The 18,139-nt window shown below is 40.5% G+C and overlaps 1 long non-coding RNA gene across 1 annotated transcript in view; it reads left to right on the top strand.

Moving 5' to 3' along the window:
* Positions 1-8,411, top strand: part of LOC146593007 (uncharacterized) — a 31,164-nt gene extending 22,753 nt beyond the window's left edge. Inside the window, exon 5 of the long non-coding RNA XR_014896489.1 lies at positions 8,363-8,411. This is a non-coding gene — a long non-coding RNA (uncharacterized LOC146593007). The remainder of the gene's footprint in view (positions 1-8,362) is intronic.
* The last annotated feature ends 9,728 nt before the right edge of the window (positions 8,412-18,139 follow it).

Raw genomic sequence — 18,139 nt, 5'->3', positions numbered from 1 at the left:
GTGACTCTGTGTCCTGAGGAGCATTACAATTACATGTTTGACCTTATTTGGATGTGGCATTTGATAAATCTGGGATAATTAATCATGGAATAATCTATGAGATTATCCATTTGGGGCCATTTTTTTCAGCTTTTGTTTGTGCTTCAGTTGGTATTTCTATTTGCTAAGAAAGATTGCAGTGRTGCCAGGGATGAATGAGGAAACAATCCTGGAGAGAAATAAAAAGCACAAAATATGGCATAAAGTAGGAGAACCTCTATAAAAGGATAAAACTGAGTGAGAACACTGAATGTATTGGGCAAATGCAGCTGTCTGGAGATGAAAAGCCATCAGTTTGCTACAGCCCACCCAGAAACCTGCAATTCTCCTCAGACTTGCAGGGCTCTAATCCTCTAATAAAAAATTCACATTTATATCCAGAACCTCAAACTCAGTGTTTACATGGCTGAACATTTTTGTGTGTGTTTGATATATAACGATTTTATTTAAAAACGTCTTGCTTTTAATAGATACAGTTTCAGTTATGAGTGTTGCTTACGGTTATAATGTAGGTCCAATTTATTCATTTGAACCATTAAAATATATCCAGCTAAAAATAAAAATTGGAATTAAAATCTCAAATAGTGCCAAAGTGAATGCAATCAGTTCCAGATTTAAAACAGCCCAGTTCCCCCACAATCTCCTCTATTAGGTAGTCATGGACTCATGGCTGTTCCTAGTGTTTTTCTTCGGAGTCATTCCAGACTTCTATTTTCACTCACTTAAAAACAGGAAGAAACAGAGGTATTAACTTAATTTTCTACACACTCTGCAATAAATTTCAAAATACGCTCCTGGAAAGTGGGCTCCTGAAATGGTGGTAGTGTTCTTAGTAGAGCAGCGAGAGACTGGAGGAATCTTGCAGTCAAGAGAATTAGGCCTAAAAACCCCATTACCCTTCAAGATGGAACTTGCTAAATTTCTGGAATATTTTCTTTATATATGCTGTAAAGGCTGTGATGGAAGAACACTATGTCAAGCAAGTGATGCAGCTGAGTCACAGAGCAACCAGTTTGATGTCAAGGCCCCAGCATGGACATTACATGAGTTTCTGGGGCTTTCCTCTGTGCTAGTGCTAGTTTGGCCTCCTGGAAGTGGATAGACGTTAGGTGCAYATCTGCCGGTTGGGTTTAATGCAGAAGAGGTCTGGTCTGCGTGCTTCCAACGGGCTCTGCAACGAGAACAGAAGCAGTGTGACTGGGGACAACTGAAAGACTGCCTTCCAAGGTACCCTCTACATGCAAGCTGAAATGCTAGTAGAGCTGGAGACAAGAACCTCCTTTCTAACCTTACTCAGGCAGTAAACTTGAGGTATTTTGAGGAGAGAGTCACTAGGGATCTGCTGTCCTGGCTGGAGCTCCCATGACAGTGCTCCCTGAAGTAAGCATTCATCAGTGATGCTTCCACAGCCAGGGGCTACGGGGTACAGTACTGCTTAATGCTCTACCCGAGAGCTACAGCAACTGGGCTTCTGCGTAAAATTTTTTTAAAAATCTGTGTAGAAATACTCCGATAATGTTACATAACTAAATCATCAACTAGCATAGTTATTTCTTTTTTTTTCCTGTTCACATCAAGTTGCTAAATAAGCACTTAAAAATCTGCTTTATTTCCCCTCTCTTTCTAACTTGCGTACTTCTTACCTTTCTCTTCCTGCCACAGCAGTGCTAGTGGCCGCGCTGGGCTGCTTCGCTTCCCAGTTCCCAGGCACGGCTGCGCCTGGGTCTGACCTTCCTTAGCTAGAGGGGCCAGAGCTCGGCTCCATGTCCCACCCAGCCAGGTGCGCTGATCTGGCAAGTCCCAGCTTGAAGAGCCGCGTCTGCCACCTCCTCCTCCTCCTCTTCCCTGCACGCAACGCGCCGTTCGAGGCTGAGCACCCTGCCTTGCGCGGGATCAAAAGCAGCATCTAGCTGCAAGGCAGCAAGGAGCTAACCCACAGCTCCTCGGAGGAAAAGACCAAAGTGGGGAAGGGAAGCGTCCCRCGGGCCAGGCTGGGCTGCCGGCACGCCGGCCAGAGCCCCCGCTGCGCACCAGGGGCTTCCTCTACCAGCGATGGCAGCTTAGCTTTCCTGGCACTAAAATACGTGTTCTTAATGAGATTTAGCAACCTTTTTTYCTGCAATTCTAGATGCTCTGCAATTCTTCTGACACTCTAGAATAAGTAGAGCAATAAATCACAGTGTAAGGYGGGCTTCGTGTTTAGTCTCCTGGGATCTGTGAAACTGTGGCGATGCAGTCGCTTAGCTAGATTTACCAAATCACTAGTTCTTTCACTCACCTCATGGAAATCATTTTACACGCGGAGCTGTAATTCGTTTTACTGCTGAACCATAAGAGTACTCACGGTTGTATACCACTCCTACTACATACAGGCAGCATAGTTCACTGTTCTAATGCAATGAAGTTACCTATAGAATAACRTGCTATTACTCAAAATGAATGAAGTCATTAAAACTCATCCCAATATATCTGCTGGAGGTAAGTACTTTCATTTAATTTTTAAATTTCATATGCTTAGGAATATGAAAGAAGRTGAGAAGGAATGGGAAGGTGGTGTGCGAAAGCTTCAGTATAAAAAGAATAAACATTTTCACAGCACTCAACCAACCTACTTTAAACAGAGGTCAAACAATTGCCAATATAAATATTTACTGCAGTGTAGTGCCATGCAGAGCTGAAAGATATCTTTAATGCATTGAATACTCAAGGGAAGTCATGCAGGTCTTGCACCCATGTGAAAAGAGAGTGTGCAAAAATTGAATGTTTTGCCAGCTCGGGGAAGCATTTTGCTTTACAGGTCACAATTACTCCTTAAAAGGCACATGGCAATTATCATGTATGCAGAGCAAATGGGTGCCTAGCAAATTGCATTCTAATTGCACTTGAGACAACCATGTAACTTCAAACGTAACTGTCATTTTTTGTGCTATTTTCAGATCCCTTGATACAGTAACCTAGAAGAAACGCKCAACTAAACTATTAAAATCCTTAAAGGGAAGTTATTTTTGCATCAGTGTACCAGAAAGTAGGTTCGAGGGGATCATTTTCCGTATCCGTACATGGCYTTTTTGGCGTGCCCATCACCCACATTTCATGGGTAGCAGTGCACAAACGCAAACAAGCGCGGGCAGGAGCGCGCCGAGCGCTGGAGCCAGCCGCGCAGATAAGGAGCGCGCACCCCATGACCCCCAGCCGCCTGTGCGGGAGCTTTCCACCTTTGCTTTGGGGGGAAGAGAAAACCACGTTTTCCTTTTATGCCAAGACACAAATGCAAGCAGGCAAACATGCCACCCTGCGTGCAGGGCAGACAAACCGCTGCCTGCTAGGACTAGGCGAATGCAGGTGCGGAAATGCCATTCCAGGCTTACCCAGGTTCTCACGCTTTGTTTTTCGTCTGCTGTTGGGAGGCGGAAAACTGTGCTGGATGGACTCTCGCCCACTCAGAGCAACTCCGTCGCAAGTAAATGAAGCAAGTAGCAAGCACACATCAGTTAGCAGATGTATGTTTAAATCCGTAGCTCTCTCGCAAGCCACATCAAAGTGCTTCACAGTCACACATAGCTTATGGCCACCGTTGCTCTCAGCTTTCAGCATCAWTCTGTTTAATGGCTTCTGCAGTTTTATACGCACCTTCCAAATTAACTGTTTCTCTTTCTATCTAGGTAAAATGTAGCTAATCCGAAAAAAAAAAAAAAGAAAAGAAAAGAAATGTCAGATCTTTTTTTTTAAGGGAAATAAAAGTAACTATTCCCTTTTGAGATGTAAAATGAATGGTGGTAGTGGTCTTTCTCCTTTGATTTAACCACCAACCATTTATGTGCAGTATTTCTGCTCCACAGTCTGAGGATGGGAACAGTGTTTCTGTGTGTCTTTAACATCACATAAAATACAGGGTATCTCTGATCTTACGTGAAACTATTAAGGTGCTGTTACGCTAAGCAATAATACAATGAATGATTAAAAAAAAATCAGTAAATGAAGTCCAACTAGTTCTTCTGGTTGAGCTCTTAGATGCAGTTAACATTCATTTTGAGTGTATCCCCTTTTTCTTTCTGGAATAGTTTAAGAACTAAATTAAATTGCCTCAGAACTAACAGAAGCTCCAATTTAAGAATTTTTTTAAAATCAAGAGAAGTATGTTCTTCTTTATATTTGCGTTTCATTTCAAACACATACTTAAAATGATATGTGTTAAAACATTCTGAACTGAAATTTTTCTGATTTATGTTAACCATTTTCTAGAGAGCTCATTCCCTTTTCTCCATCTCATTATTCATAAGCCACATGATCTTTTTTCTACTATCAATGGATTAATTTCATAATGTCAGAAACAGTACAGCTACAGTTGAAACCCCAGTCCTGTGTAGAATGTGTATAAATCAAATATCCTCTGAGGTGCAGGGGTTGCTGTGTACAGAATTCTCGTAAAAGTTGGAGCATTTTAAAATTGAGTGGACTTTTGTTTTTCCCAGTTTGATCTTTCTAGCACTATGGGCCTCAGCAGCTTAGTAGGTGAGTTTGCTGTAGGGTTATTATTTAATTAATAATAAGCCTAAGAAAATGAATGTGTCATATTTGTAGATCAAAACTCGAGATTTGCAATATAATGTAATTTAATATGCATTAATGAAAGTATAAACAAAATAATATATATTTACTGTGTTATGAAATTAATCTTAATCCGCATAAAAAATAAGTGATACCAATACTTACAAATGAACAAATCTTTTCCAACTGTGAGATACTGCTTTGGTTAATTTTAATTTTGCAAAAACTTAACACTGTGTAGCATGAAATTTTCCATGGGGTGCACATCTTGCTAAGGCTTGGATTTTATTGAAAAGTTTTGGCTAAACCTATTTTGATATTATGACCAAGGAAAACCATGTCTTGTCTGCATTAACACCACAACCATATCTTATAGTTCTTCTGGGAAACTGCTTTGTTGAAGCAGAGGCTGGAAATCTGATAACCCAAAGAAGTGCTGTTTGGCATCTTTATGAAAATTTGCCATAATGTGACTGAGTTATGAATTTAWGAAATATTCAAGTTTATATATGGTGAGGGTTTAAGGCCTGTCTGTCAATGTTTTGGAAGATTAGGATCTGCCAACTAGCCTTTGCTTGTTCCACCTCCAGAGTGACTGATAGTGTTTCATCCCCTTGCAGCTTGTGGTATGCGGCTGGACAACGCACACGACTTGTCTAGGACGCACGCTCCAGCCCGGGGCTACAGCATTTCGCTGTGCTTGCACTTTCTGACTGTCAAAGGCTGCTGCAAAGCCAAGTGTAGAGGCTTGCTGTCTGAAAAGAGAAAATCTTTTTTTCTTATGTAATAAAAATATGTTTTTAGGTGAATACAGCCAAAAAGTGTTTTACGGAGTTAAATGTTAATGGAGTTATTAATGCTAAAATATATGAAATGCCTTACTAATATAATCTAAAGACTACTAGGAAGACATTTTAAATTATATTTTAAATAATCTTGCTTTCTCCACATAGTTTCACGGTATAGAACTTTGGATTTAATACTGACTTCTGATTTTGCTCATGGCTATTTTATATCCATGTATTCTCATGATAAACCTGTTCCTTAGCTTAACTATTTTAAAGCGGTTTTCCCTATTTGCCATTTTTTCGTAATTAGGCAGAAATCAAACACCCTCTCAACATTTARGAAGCCAATATTTTTCAGCCTCTTTACATTCATTAGGTCTCTCCACTCCCTTGGAGAGTAACTCCCATGCTAGTTTGAATTCATCTTCCCTGYAAATGAATGACCATTATCCCAGGCCACTAGTATCCTAACAGGGCCTTGTGTAAGGGTATCAATAGATTTCACAACCTTTAGTGAAAAAAAATCTAAATTGAGCTTGGAATCATTATAACTTTATGAAATTATGAAATTTATGATGTGCTGTGGCTGCATCACCTTGGTGGCTTATCATCTTCCTGTGACAGACTTCTATATCTAGACTGTTTGCTCTGTCTTTGCCATTTTTAACCAAGGAGCCATTGTCCCACAGTAAAATGATTACTGTAGCCTGTGAAAGCGTGGACTTGCACTCTGTGCTTCCTTATCCCATTTCCCTGCTCCATTCACAAGCAATCCAGTTCTTCCTGGGTGTAATCCCAGGCCTCTTCTGCATTAGCACTGCCTCAGCAGTGTTGTGTTATCAACAGGTTTCCTCAACGCTCTTCCAAGTCCTTAATGAAAGTTCTAAATAAAAACATCAAGACCAATCCTTGCACAACTTCAGTTCGTGCTTCCCTCCAGCCCAAACCTTCCCTTTCCAGCACTGCCCATAGCTGATCTCTCTGATCCCGTTCCTCCCTAACCTCACAAGCATTATGCCAATTCCTATCTTCTCCAGTGTAATTAATAATTTCCCACGCAGCACCATAACAAATACTTAACTGACCTGTCAATACTTCTCTTTTCTAGAGAATCATTTATCTTATCTAATACAGCTGTTGAGTTAGTCAGCCACAATACATCTGTAAACTAAGAGTGCATTTATCCCATATACCATTTATTTCCATCTGAATATGATACTGTCTGAACTGATGTGGTTTCAAGTAATTTCCTTTTAATGTTCTGATCTAATTTAGTTTGGAAAACTTTTTGCTATCATGAACAGTACCAAAAATACCAGTGATAACAGCTGTCCCTTCAGCATGCCAGAAGTTCATTCCTGTAAGGGGACAGTTCTTACGGGGATGCCTGAATGGCCAAAAATAATGGTGCAATTAGCCATATTAAAAAAAAAAAAAAAAAAAAAAAAAGTCTGATTCCATTTAAAGTTTGAAACTGAAGAATTTACAGAAAGGCTGCAAAGTGACTGGAGAAGATTACTGAATCCAGGTCCCAGAATTCCTGGGCAAGAAATAAGATACTTCTGAACTGATGAAGTCCCAGGGCTAAAACACCCCCAGGTTCCTGTAGTAAAGGAGCAGAAGTCAAAACGTGAACAGCGCAGGAAGAGCCAGGTGAGCTCAAGGTCGCTGCTACRGTGGAGCACAGTGCCGGTTACGTGGATTGACCAGATGATACTAGACATCAGACCTTGCTCTGTACTACAGAAGGCAAAAGCAAAACAAAACACTCCCTAGAGAATACCTCAGATTCTGTAGAGTTATAAAGTATTGGCTCACATCAGAAACTTGCCCAAATTCAAGCAGTGAAAGAACATGTAGGCATGAAGTGGGTGCTGTCTAATTTAGTACCTAAGCGTTTGTATTGCCTGCAGAACCCACATGGGGAGGAGGAGAGCAGCACTCCTCTCCAAAGCTACACCCATTTCCAATCTTCCCTTAGCTGTATTTCTGAAGAAAAGTTTAYCATTTCTGCTGTTCCTAGGACTAAATTTTTTCAGTAGATTTTTTGTGACTAAATCCTCAGGCCCTGCAATCAAAAGTAAAGATATAGTAAGCATGTGCATAGGATCCTATGCCCAGAGACCTGTGAGAGCATCTGTGTCTCAGCATTTGCCTAGCAAACAACCAAAAGGTTCCTGCTCTCCATGTTCTGGGGGAAAAAGGAAAAAGTGGAACTATGAACTGAGTGTGAAAGATGCTGGGATGCGTGCCTGAGTCAGCAAGCAGAAGTCATGAGAATCAGGAGACCCTAAAAATCTCATCCTGTCRCCACTAGAGAACTAGCTCTTCTGTGGGGAACTGACTGGCTGGGAGTGACAGGTCTCCTTTACTCTTGTGGTTTATTTCCCTTTGGTTAATGAACCTCTGGTGACCTGCCTTTCCTCCTCGGGTGTACAGCTTCACGGAGTCACCTGGGCAGGGACTGGCAGCATCTCCTAARCATCCTCCTGCCATGGCCCCGAAATAGGATGCTGCTCCTATGCTTCCTTCTTCCCTGCTTTGATCAGCAGTAAAAGTGTTAGCAGTATCAACACTGAAGTCACATCAACAGGCAGCAAAGMCAGCACAGGAGATAGAAAAAGGTATTTTTCAGTCCTCACTGCTGACAAAAGCGAGCTTCACTGAAAAAAGGTTTCTGACTCTTTTACTCAGCCTTTTAGAGCTTCATTTTAAATTCTGAGGATATAACCTGTTTGGATGTTGCTGGGATTTTTTTTCTTTTTTATGGATAAAACTTCAGGGTCTTAAAACCAGGCTAAAAGTTACAAAAAGCACTCAGTTCAGACTCAGCAGCCAGTACCATCCACAATGATCAGCRGGGCCTCCATAGGTTACTGTGGCCATGCACATAATGAAAAAAATTAGTCCCTTTAAAAAATTATTATTGGCAGTAACATGTTGCGGTTTAAAGGTTTTCAAAAATGTTTCTGTTTGTTATTCTACAGGTCATCGGAAAAAAACCTTTAAAACTCCACGAGCCAGAYGGCCATTCACAAGGAGCAGAGCTACTGGCACTTCTCCAGCCTGTCCGCCCGCCGCCCGGCAGGAGAGCAACGCCAGCCCCGGCGCTCCGATGCTGGCACCACCGCCACCCGTGGGCAGCTGGGGGCAATGGGTGGGTTTGCTGATACGTCCRGATTTAAGGTTAGTTGCCTCGCAAACAGCACGCCTGGTTCTGCCATGTTAACGCAGCAGACACCACAGAGGTCAGTAAGGGTGTGCTGACTGCGTCRTTCTCAGAGCACAGCAGAGGTAAGGCGAGAGTTTGCTGTACTGAAGCTATGGATGTGGTTATCATCTCTGCGGACACAGGCTATCTATCATCTAGCTAGCTCTGGTGTCAGTAACGGTACCAATGTAACAGACTCAGCCTAACAGCGCAAGGGTTTTGGCTTGGCCGCTGTGGCTTGCGCTGAACCCTGTGCAGRCTGCAAGAGTACTTAGGAATCAAGACCCAAGCTAGCAACAGTAGTTCAAATGCACCCCTAGCCCCACCTTGCAATGCAGATGAAGAGTGAACGCACTCAGTGTGAAGAATAAAATATTACGGCAGGTAGGCACGMATATACATGCATTAGTGTCTTATGCATTAAACTGGAATTAACATGTTTAACCAAACCTAAGTAGCAAACTATTCAGATAATCAACCTCTGAAAGTAAAGTTCAGATTTAGCAGGCAAACCAGGAAAGCAGTATCTTCACCTCCAGCTCCTTCAGCTGGAAGCTTAAAAATGACTATTATTGTCTTACCTGCCTCATTAGATGTGCATACATTTTGCAATGTGTTAATCAATCCAGATAATCCTGTCTCCAGCCTCAGTGACAGACTGGTGCAGAAAGATCCTGGCTGAAAAGATTGGTGGATTTCATGTCCATCAATGAGTGTGAGGCCCTGGAGAAGAGTCTTCCCACCTACTATGATATATATGATGAAGAATAAGAGGAAGCATAAGCATCAGAGCCTTCAAAGGCAGGCCAGATCAGAGAGAAGGATTATGCCCCGGGCAAAATGTTGGCATGCCTCCAGTCATTATTTATATTAAATTACAAAATGTTTGAAAGCCTTCAGTTTAGATTCTCAATCRAAGAACAACTACGAATAGGCTTTTCAAACAAAGATCTTATTTATAAATGTTTTCTGCAGCAATGCAAACATAATGTTAGGATTAATATCAGAGATCAACAAAAATGCTCTAAAAAGTGAGAATGTAATTTGGAATAAGAAGTCAGAGGGAATTCCAATCTATTGAAAATAATGTGTGCAGAGAAAAATGCTAATCTGAACAGGCAAATCATTGCCCGCAATATTTGCTCAGCTCCATTAAATTCATACATTTAACAGTTGGGAATTATTAGACCTATATTCTGCTCCATGTCAATGATAAGACACAGCAGGTCTTGCACTTTTAAGACCATAATCAGCATCAGAGCCTATGAGATTCTTTTCTCTTTATTTCTCTTTTTGTCAATCACTTATACAGGCAGCTTAATTATTTCTGAGAACTTGTTTATAACTTGCTTAAAAACACATTAACCTGTGATAATTGCTGCATTCTYTATTATTAAAACTGTTTTGGTTAGAAAGAGCAGATTTAGAGATTACAAATAATCAAATTACATAAAATGCATAAGCACATAAGTTATATAGGGATCRTAACTGCAGTACCCTTTAGCTAACCGTAAAGTGGCCTTATTACGTGAAAGCAAAAAAATGACACAACTGGGACTATCACTCCATTTCCACTYCATGGAAAATACATTTATTTTAAATGGGCTGTTAAATTTTTTTCCAGGGGAATACTGGAGACCTTCAGAAGTTATTTTGTTAGTTTGCTGCTATATATATATGTATACATCCCACAGTCTACAGTGTGAGCCATAAAGCTAAGAACAGAATTTAATGATCATTTTTTAACACTACTATTTAAAGTTCAGTTTCTACATACTGTGATTGATTATTTGGAACTATTGATAGCAAATCCACTATGTGACTTGATGAATACTGAATAGGCAAAACTAAGCCCTCATCAATAATAGATCACACTTAAAAAAAAAATACACTTGACAACTAACTCGTGTTTTACTTCAGAATATTAGAAACCCAGAGAGCAAATACATCATTGTGAGGATTCCAAATCATAGGGAGAAAAAAAAATAGATCAAATGGAAAACATTTACAAAAATGATTCTCAGTCTTCTCATTTTCTTTCTTAGTGGCACAAATTAATCACGAAAAAGCCACACATAAAAATTAAATGTAATTTCAACAGCTAGGACAGTTTACAAATTACTTCTGTAGCCTTGAAGCAGGATAAAAGGAAATAAATATACTTCATGGTTAGTAATCTATTAACTGACACCAACTGTTGCAGCTGCGAATAAAACAAATGCATGATAAGATTAGATATGTTGATTGCACCTGGCCATCTGTAGATTGCTACTTAACATAAGAATCACACGCTTTATTCTAGACACTGTGATAAATGCGGAGTAACTGTTCTTTTTTTCCTTTAGTAAATAATAGAGGAAATAGTAAAGAAAAACTTACATGAAGCTGATTTGTTTTTTTTTTTTTTTTTCTAGTTTGCACAAAGTTTGCCCTGGTATTTTCCTGCTTTACAAGAGGGAAGGACTACGTTGAATAAACACGACTGTATCTCACCAGTACAGACTGAACAACTCATCTGGACGTGTTCGTTTCAGATGAAGAGAGAGGCAGTAAGCACCTCATAACGGAATTGCCTTCAGGACTGTGAAGCCCTTGCCAGCCTTTCTACGATTTGAAGTAAAAATGCAATAGAAATATAAGTTGACATATCAACAGCTACAGTGGTCACTTTTTTTTTCCCTCGAGGGAGTCATGAACAGTTTTGGAGGAACGGTTCCCTTTATTTTTAGACTGGAGACACCACAGAACCAGGCAACTCTTCAAAACCAGAAGCGACATGTTGCCTGCTGCCTGTTCGCACACTGCCTGGGCTACCTGCGAGCGGCTGCAGCGTTGTMAAAAAACGTCGGAGATGGAGGGTCACCCTGAAGAGCAGCACGGTCCAGTGCAGGCCCAGGCCAACGTGTGCAAAACTTCAGCAGTGCCTCCACAAGGGCTTTCCACTCACCGCCTTGCAAGGGTTTGGGAGAGAGCAGGGAGCAAATACCCCCCAAAAGCAGCAGAAGCTTCCTCCACCAAGGTCTCCCTCTTGCAGAGGTGACACCTTGGTCAAAAGAGCCAGGTGAACCCGGGGAGGGTTGGGACAGTGTTCCCAGTGACAGGTCCATGAAGGGGGTGACCTCCACTGGAGGGAATAAGTGAAGGGTGATGCACTGCTTTTGCTTGCTCGCCACAGCCTAGGTACTCTCGCTGCAGATGGAAAAAGCTGATCTTTCTTTATTGTGGAAAGATGTAACTCAGCCCTCTTGCCTGAGAGCCAGCTGAAGGATCACCAGAACTAGGCAGACTTTCCAAATCTGTAACCTTGCTGCACCGCTCTCAGGTGGATTTGAACCATTGAAAACCAGAATGGTAAATAAGAAACTTTCTGAATATAGTCATTGGATTTTTTTTCATTTCAACTAGATACCATACAGTACTATATTAAATAAATTTGAAAAATTGCTGTACCATCTTGCTGAAAATACAGCTGTGTATCCATCATTGTTAAAAATGACAGTAGCATTCGGTTATGCAAGTCTCTTATTTAAGTATTTGCATTTTGCATGCAGCCACAGTTTAAATATGCATCCAATTTTACAGTTCTCATTAAACAGTGAATTTCACTACTGATGTCAATATATCCTTAGCGTAGTGTTATTGCCCTGTGTTCCAAAACAAGAACAATTACAGGCAAAAAAGATTTGTAAATTTAAACAAATGTCTGAGTTGAACACTCACTGTGTCTGGGTGATAGTTAGATGTCATAAATCCTGTCAGGGCTATAGGAATTTGTGAACAATCCAAACAGTAATTAGACATCAGATCTGCTCCCCTAATTTACAATACTTTTGGCATTACATATGTCGKTTTTTTTTCCAAGAGGCAGCATTAATCTCTTGTCATTCTACCATCAACCTCAGGATGTACAGCAGGACACATTTAGAAAAATCAGTTACTGAACATACGTATGAAGTGTAAGAGTTTACAAAATATATCTGCATATGAACAGCACAGCCTTTTCCATTTACAGCAATAAATATGGTGTTTTATTTTGGGGATAATAAAATTGAAAAAAAAAATAAGAAGAATAGATTGCTTGACAAATTTAAATGGTGGATGATTTTTATCTTCTTGAGTAGGTGGGCAATTTACCCATTCATTTGCTACATGTGATTCTGCAGATGAAATCAATGAACTTCCCTCAGGTAAATTTTTGCAAGATTGGACAGAAAGCAAATTACATGMTGAGTAAATTTTATTTCTATTTCCTTTGTCTGATTAAAAAGAAATTAGCACAGAAGTTACATTAGAGCAGCACAGAGACTGCGAGCAGGAAAGCAGAAAATTCAAGACATGAAAAGTTCTGGGCCGGTGAAGCTATGCAAAGCAGCCGAGCATCTCCTGCTGCCTGCCCTGCTGAGAGCTCATCCAAAGAGGGGAAGCTGCAAGCAGAAGGCCCCATAACTGAGAGGCAAGCTGCAAGGTCAGGAGTAGGACAGCACATACCCACTGCAATCCAATTCCAGCTGCTACAGAAATACCTCGGAGAACCGGAACCACCCTGGAGTCAGAGCCCATGGGACMCACAAATCAAGGACTAAAACTGTGACACCTGCTATTGCTCCTGGTACCTTAGCTAGCTCATTTGCAGCCAGCTCAGGTGCTTCTACACTATGCCACCATCTGCAATGTGGATCTATGCCATAAAGCAAGTGTCTCTTCCATCTATTTATATGGGAATTTGACATTTTTTCCATCTTTTAAGTCTATAATCTAAATATTGTTACTTTCCCTAGTGGTCTCATCACTTGTGTTGCCAATGAAAATCTTTTTTTTCCTTGTATAAATACAGGGAGGGGGAAATCATACAGAAAATTTTGCAGTGCGGTGTTTGTGTTATATGCTTGTACTTGTATTAGTGATACGCTGTGGCACCTCAGAGCTGTTTCCTGGCAAAGTCATACAAACCAAGGATGAGCATGTCTTCCACTCCAAGGGTAGGTCACAAGACGCATGAGATTTAAAAGCTCCGTTCAGCGTTGTATCTCACTTACTTCCACTTCATACAAAATGTKTGCCCTGGGAACCACGTCACTCCCGCAGCAGGTGTGGGCAAGGTGTGAGGAGATGCTCTGCGTCCCCAGCAGACAGCTCACACCGTACTTGGCCCGCTTGCTGGAGCCTGCCTCTTGGCATCACTGGCAAAGMATGGAGCAGCGGCACCCCGTGTCTCCTGTCCCCTTCCTCCCTCTTGTCTTTCCCCACCTTGCATAACCATGTAGCAAAGACAACTGGGAAACTCACTGGGGTTAAAGAAAAAAGTTGTTTGCCTGTCTGGTGTCCATTCGGTGATCATTTCCCCAGCACAGTCTACTATGCGGCTGCACAAATAGTGATCTACACAGAGAGGCGATGGTGGCAGAAGGGCAGCAGCAACCAAAGCTGGGCAGGAGAGGTGCAGAGCTCTGCCTCCCGTACTGCCTTTCTGTATTCGGCTTTGGATAAAGAAGCATAGAAAATAAGAGTTTGAGGAAAACCCTAAGATCTGCATTTAGAAGAGACCGAGTGCCTCCAAACCCCTGCGTCGGGGCGCATGTGAGCAGCAGCCCTTTATGTATTTTGCAGCCCCAAGGTGAAAAACAGCCGGAGCGTGGGTATGTTACAGCAACACCCACCCACTGGCACTGCTACCTTCCACCGCTCCCCTTAGCAGTCTCCAAAGAGACCAATTTGCCAGGATGAGCGTGTGAAGAAGTCTCAGTCTCTTGGTGGAAACAGGTGCAACAAAATCTGAGCAAAGTTGATCCAAATGCAAACTTTTTGTTTTATCTGGGTGACTCTTTGGTTGTAAAGCTGTTTTAGAGCATCTTGTTTGGTACCTAATTGCATAACTCCTTCACAGGTCTGGGAAGACTATTACTGAAACTGTCCCACAGCCAGGCATTAAAATCTTTTTTTCTCCACCCCCCACCGCCCTTTTGAATGGAAGTGGAATAAGAACAGGCTAACTGTATATGCATGGTCTTTCCTGAGTAGAGGAATATTCTCTKCTATAGCAACAGAGTGTGTACCTTAAATTTCAAAGGCAGACCAGATAAACCAAATTAAATAGTGGTTTAGTAGKTGTAGTAGTTTAAAAGATAATGCAGGTGCTTTGATTATCAGGAACACAACACTTTTCACATTTTACAACTACTATTTTCATAATCCACAATATGTACTATACAGCAGCATCCTATTGCCTAAATCAATAATTTTATAAAGCAGAATCAACTGGTCACTGTTTTTAATTCATTGCTGATATCTAGTTAAGACACCAGGCTACTCCTATTGGTAAAAGGAAATACATAAATATTGGTGAACTGAGGTTCTGGATTTTGCAATAATGCATGAAAAATGCCTGATTTTTGTAATAGTGAACAATGTACAGTATTCTAGCTTCCTGCTGTTSCATTCAAATAATTTGTTATTTCTGATAGCAATTAATCAAACTTAAATATAGAGTCTATAAGGCAATGCAAATTCAGACATCCTGCCTCACTTAAGCACACCTGCACATTAAGATTAATCATATATACACTTCTTGAATRTGAAAGCTAGATCAGTATTATATGGAAAGGGTAGGGTAGAACACTACCATTTTTTTCAATATTCTGTTCAAAAACCCCATCATTCTATGAGAAAAATCTTTAGCAATTTTTTTTTGAAAAAAATATTCATATTTAATATTAAACCAGACATTGTGCATAAGTAGCAGAGTATTCTGCAGAAGTAGCATAAGCAAGGTACATGACAAAGATAATAGAATTAATAAACCCTGGCACGTACAGAATGGTATCATTTAAACAATCTATTCAGAAAAGATACAAAAAAAAATCTACTTACTAATTGTAGCACCACCACCATCATTAAGAGCAATTATATGGAAAGAAACCATCCAGAAAGCTAGACCATTGTATTTGCTCTGAGCACAAAGGGAGAAAAAATGATAAGAAAATTACTTTTTTCTCCCATTCATTTTAGACAACAATGTATTTTGTCTCTTCCCACCACAACCTGCTGTTGCTCTTTTTAACTGCGTCAGAAGCACCAAATCAGAACAATTAAGGGAAGAAAAACTCTTTTCATGAAAATTAAACCATTACTTCTGAAGACTATAGGGCCGAATAATGGAGCTTGAATTTCTGACCAAAGAAGTAATTTTATGACACTGCTACTAAAGGTTACATAAAGTAGATATGTCAGAAAATGATAGGCCAATCCTAAGACATATCTTAATGCCACAACATGGCTATTTTTATTCAGAGCTATTTCCGTGCTTCAGGAGCTACTAGAGTTCAAGACATTTAACATAATCACAGTTACTAACTGTACCATTTTGTTTTGAACAYAAAACGGTGTTTCTTCAGCAACAGGATCTTCTGCTGGAGGCACTGGGGAAYGCCTCCAGCAAGCCGATGTGGTAACGCCACCTCCGGCTTGGTGGCACTTTTCTGGTGAGTCAAAAGTCAGATGTATATTCCAAGGTGTCTATGCCTCTGTCCATCCTGCCTTAGAGTACATGGACACTCCAAGYTGTCTGGAGGTTGGCGAAGGAATTTTGTTTGCACAGGGTTGGATCCTGTGAATCGTCATCCATGAATAACCTGAAGCATTTACCAGAGGAGGAAAATCATCACAGCTAAATCCTATGCAAGATTTTTTTTTAGTGTCTGAATATATCACACAAGAAATGGTTGTGCAAGAAACAGATCAAGAAATACTAAGACGATTAAATTTTAGAAAAAAAGCTTTTTTTCTATGTGCACAGCAGCTACCGTAGGCTTCCTTTCCAGAAATATTAAGTATAAGCAATCTTTTGTTTAACATAAGAACCAGTTCCTATATTGAACTAAATGGCCACCAACACCTCACTAAATCATCTTTAAAAAAWTTTTTTTTGATTCAACGCACAGTGCATTTGTAGCTCCATCTTATCAACGATGCTCGAGCCTGGGTGACATCATTATATTTGTGGAAGTGGGCGGAAATATTACTTCATTCTTGCTACTATATGGGCTGCTTCTGAACTGTCTTCTTGCGGCTGCTCGCTCGCCTGTCGAGACAACAGGAAAACATGAACTGAGTGTTAAGAGAAGGAGAGTGACGGGCGTGTAGGAGAAGATGGGGGAGGAGAGGGTGCGCAGTGGAGAGGAGCGGGCAGAAGGGATAGACCAGGGGAGCGTGTTCAAAAAGCCCAGCAGCTCAGAGCAGCCCAGCATCTCCCCCCTAATCTCACTGGAGGGAGAAAGTCACCCCTCTCTCAGCAGGCTGGCAGCAAGCAGCGATCAGCTGCTGTTACCCTCTGCTGGCTCTCATCTACCTCTTCATGGCATAGCCTTAACAGCAGCCTCACCTCATGAATATGCAATCTGCTAATACATATGCAGCAGGCCAGTGATTCTTCTTCAGCCTTACAGTTATGGTGCTTTCTGCTTCAGAGAAAAAGAAAAAAAATCTGCCAAAAGGGCTTTAAAAATTAAGTGGAACCTTTTCTTCTATGAAGCTATTTTTAAAAAATATTTACATCTTAAATGTTTGGAAAGGTGTTGTGATTCTCCTGTCTGTAAATACAATACATCTTCCAAGTTTTTCTTTTTCAACAGGCCTTTTGGACTCATGTTATTCTCAGAGAACAAGTTTAAACTTAGAAAGTCAAAGTGGATAAATGATAGAAGGAATTACCGTATTTTCTTACTATAAATCTTGAGAGGTGTTTCTGCCTTCTCAAACCAAACATTTYCATATAAGTGATTAATATCTCAATTAATATAAATACGTATATGTAAATGGCTTCTTACCTACTTATTGCATTAAACAATCTAGAAACATCTCATCATTCTCATAGCAAGTACTGGGTATCTATATGAAAGTTTGTATTGAAGTAAAATGTTTATGAGCATACATCTTTGAAACAAGCTGTAGTGTACCAATTTAGGCCAAAGATTTTCACCCTTAAGCATAGGTAAATAATGTCTGGTATAGAACACTTTCCAGCAATAAAAGTTCTTCTTAACAAAGAAATCAGAGAGAGTTCAAAGTGTTTATGAATCATTTTGAATAAAGGTGCTTTGTGAATTGGGGTGATGCAAGTCTACAATGGAATTTTCTTCTTGCAGACAGGGTGAATATGAAGRGCTCCACTTCAATGGCTCAGTTTATACCTCTGATCCTTAAGCTTGCTCTTCTTTAATCATGAATGTACCCTMTGAGCATGCTATTTTAAATGCTGTGTGTTGGGGGGGCGTCCGCTTAATCATAAGTATCTTACAAACTGTGTTTTCTTTGTATCCAAATGGGCAAGATGGTGGGRAAAGTGTTTTTTAACACAGCAGCTTTGGTCAAAAACTGGTTTCTGCGCTTTGTAGTTCATTTACAATTCAAGGAGGCTGAAAAACACAAGGATGCACACATTTAAAATCCTGCCTAGACTGTTACGGCAAAATCTGTGTGATAGAGGTGAATCGCAGTGGCAGGCAGAAATACACTCAGAAACAATAAAGGCATTTTAAGGAATATATATATACGTACA

The sequence above is a fragment of the Rhea americana genome, unplaced genomic scaffold (assembly GCF_003343005.1).
Source record: "Rhea americana isolate MKP2758 unplaced genomic scaffold, rheAme1 scaffold_31, whole genome shotgun sequence".
NCBI classification, from domain to species: domain Eukaryota; kingdom Metazoa; phylum Chordata; class Aves; order Rheiformes; family Rheidae; genus Rhea; species Rhea americana.
This window is presented reverse-complemented; position numbering and strand designations above follow the sequence as displayed.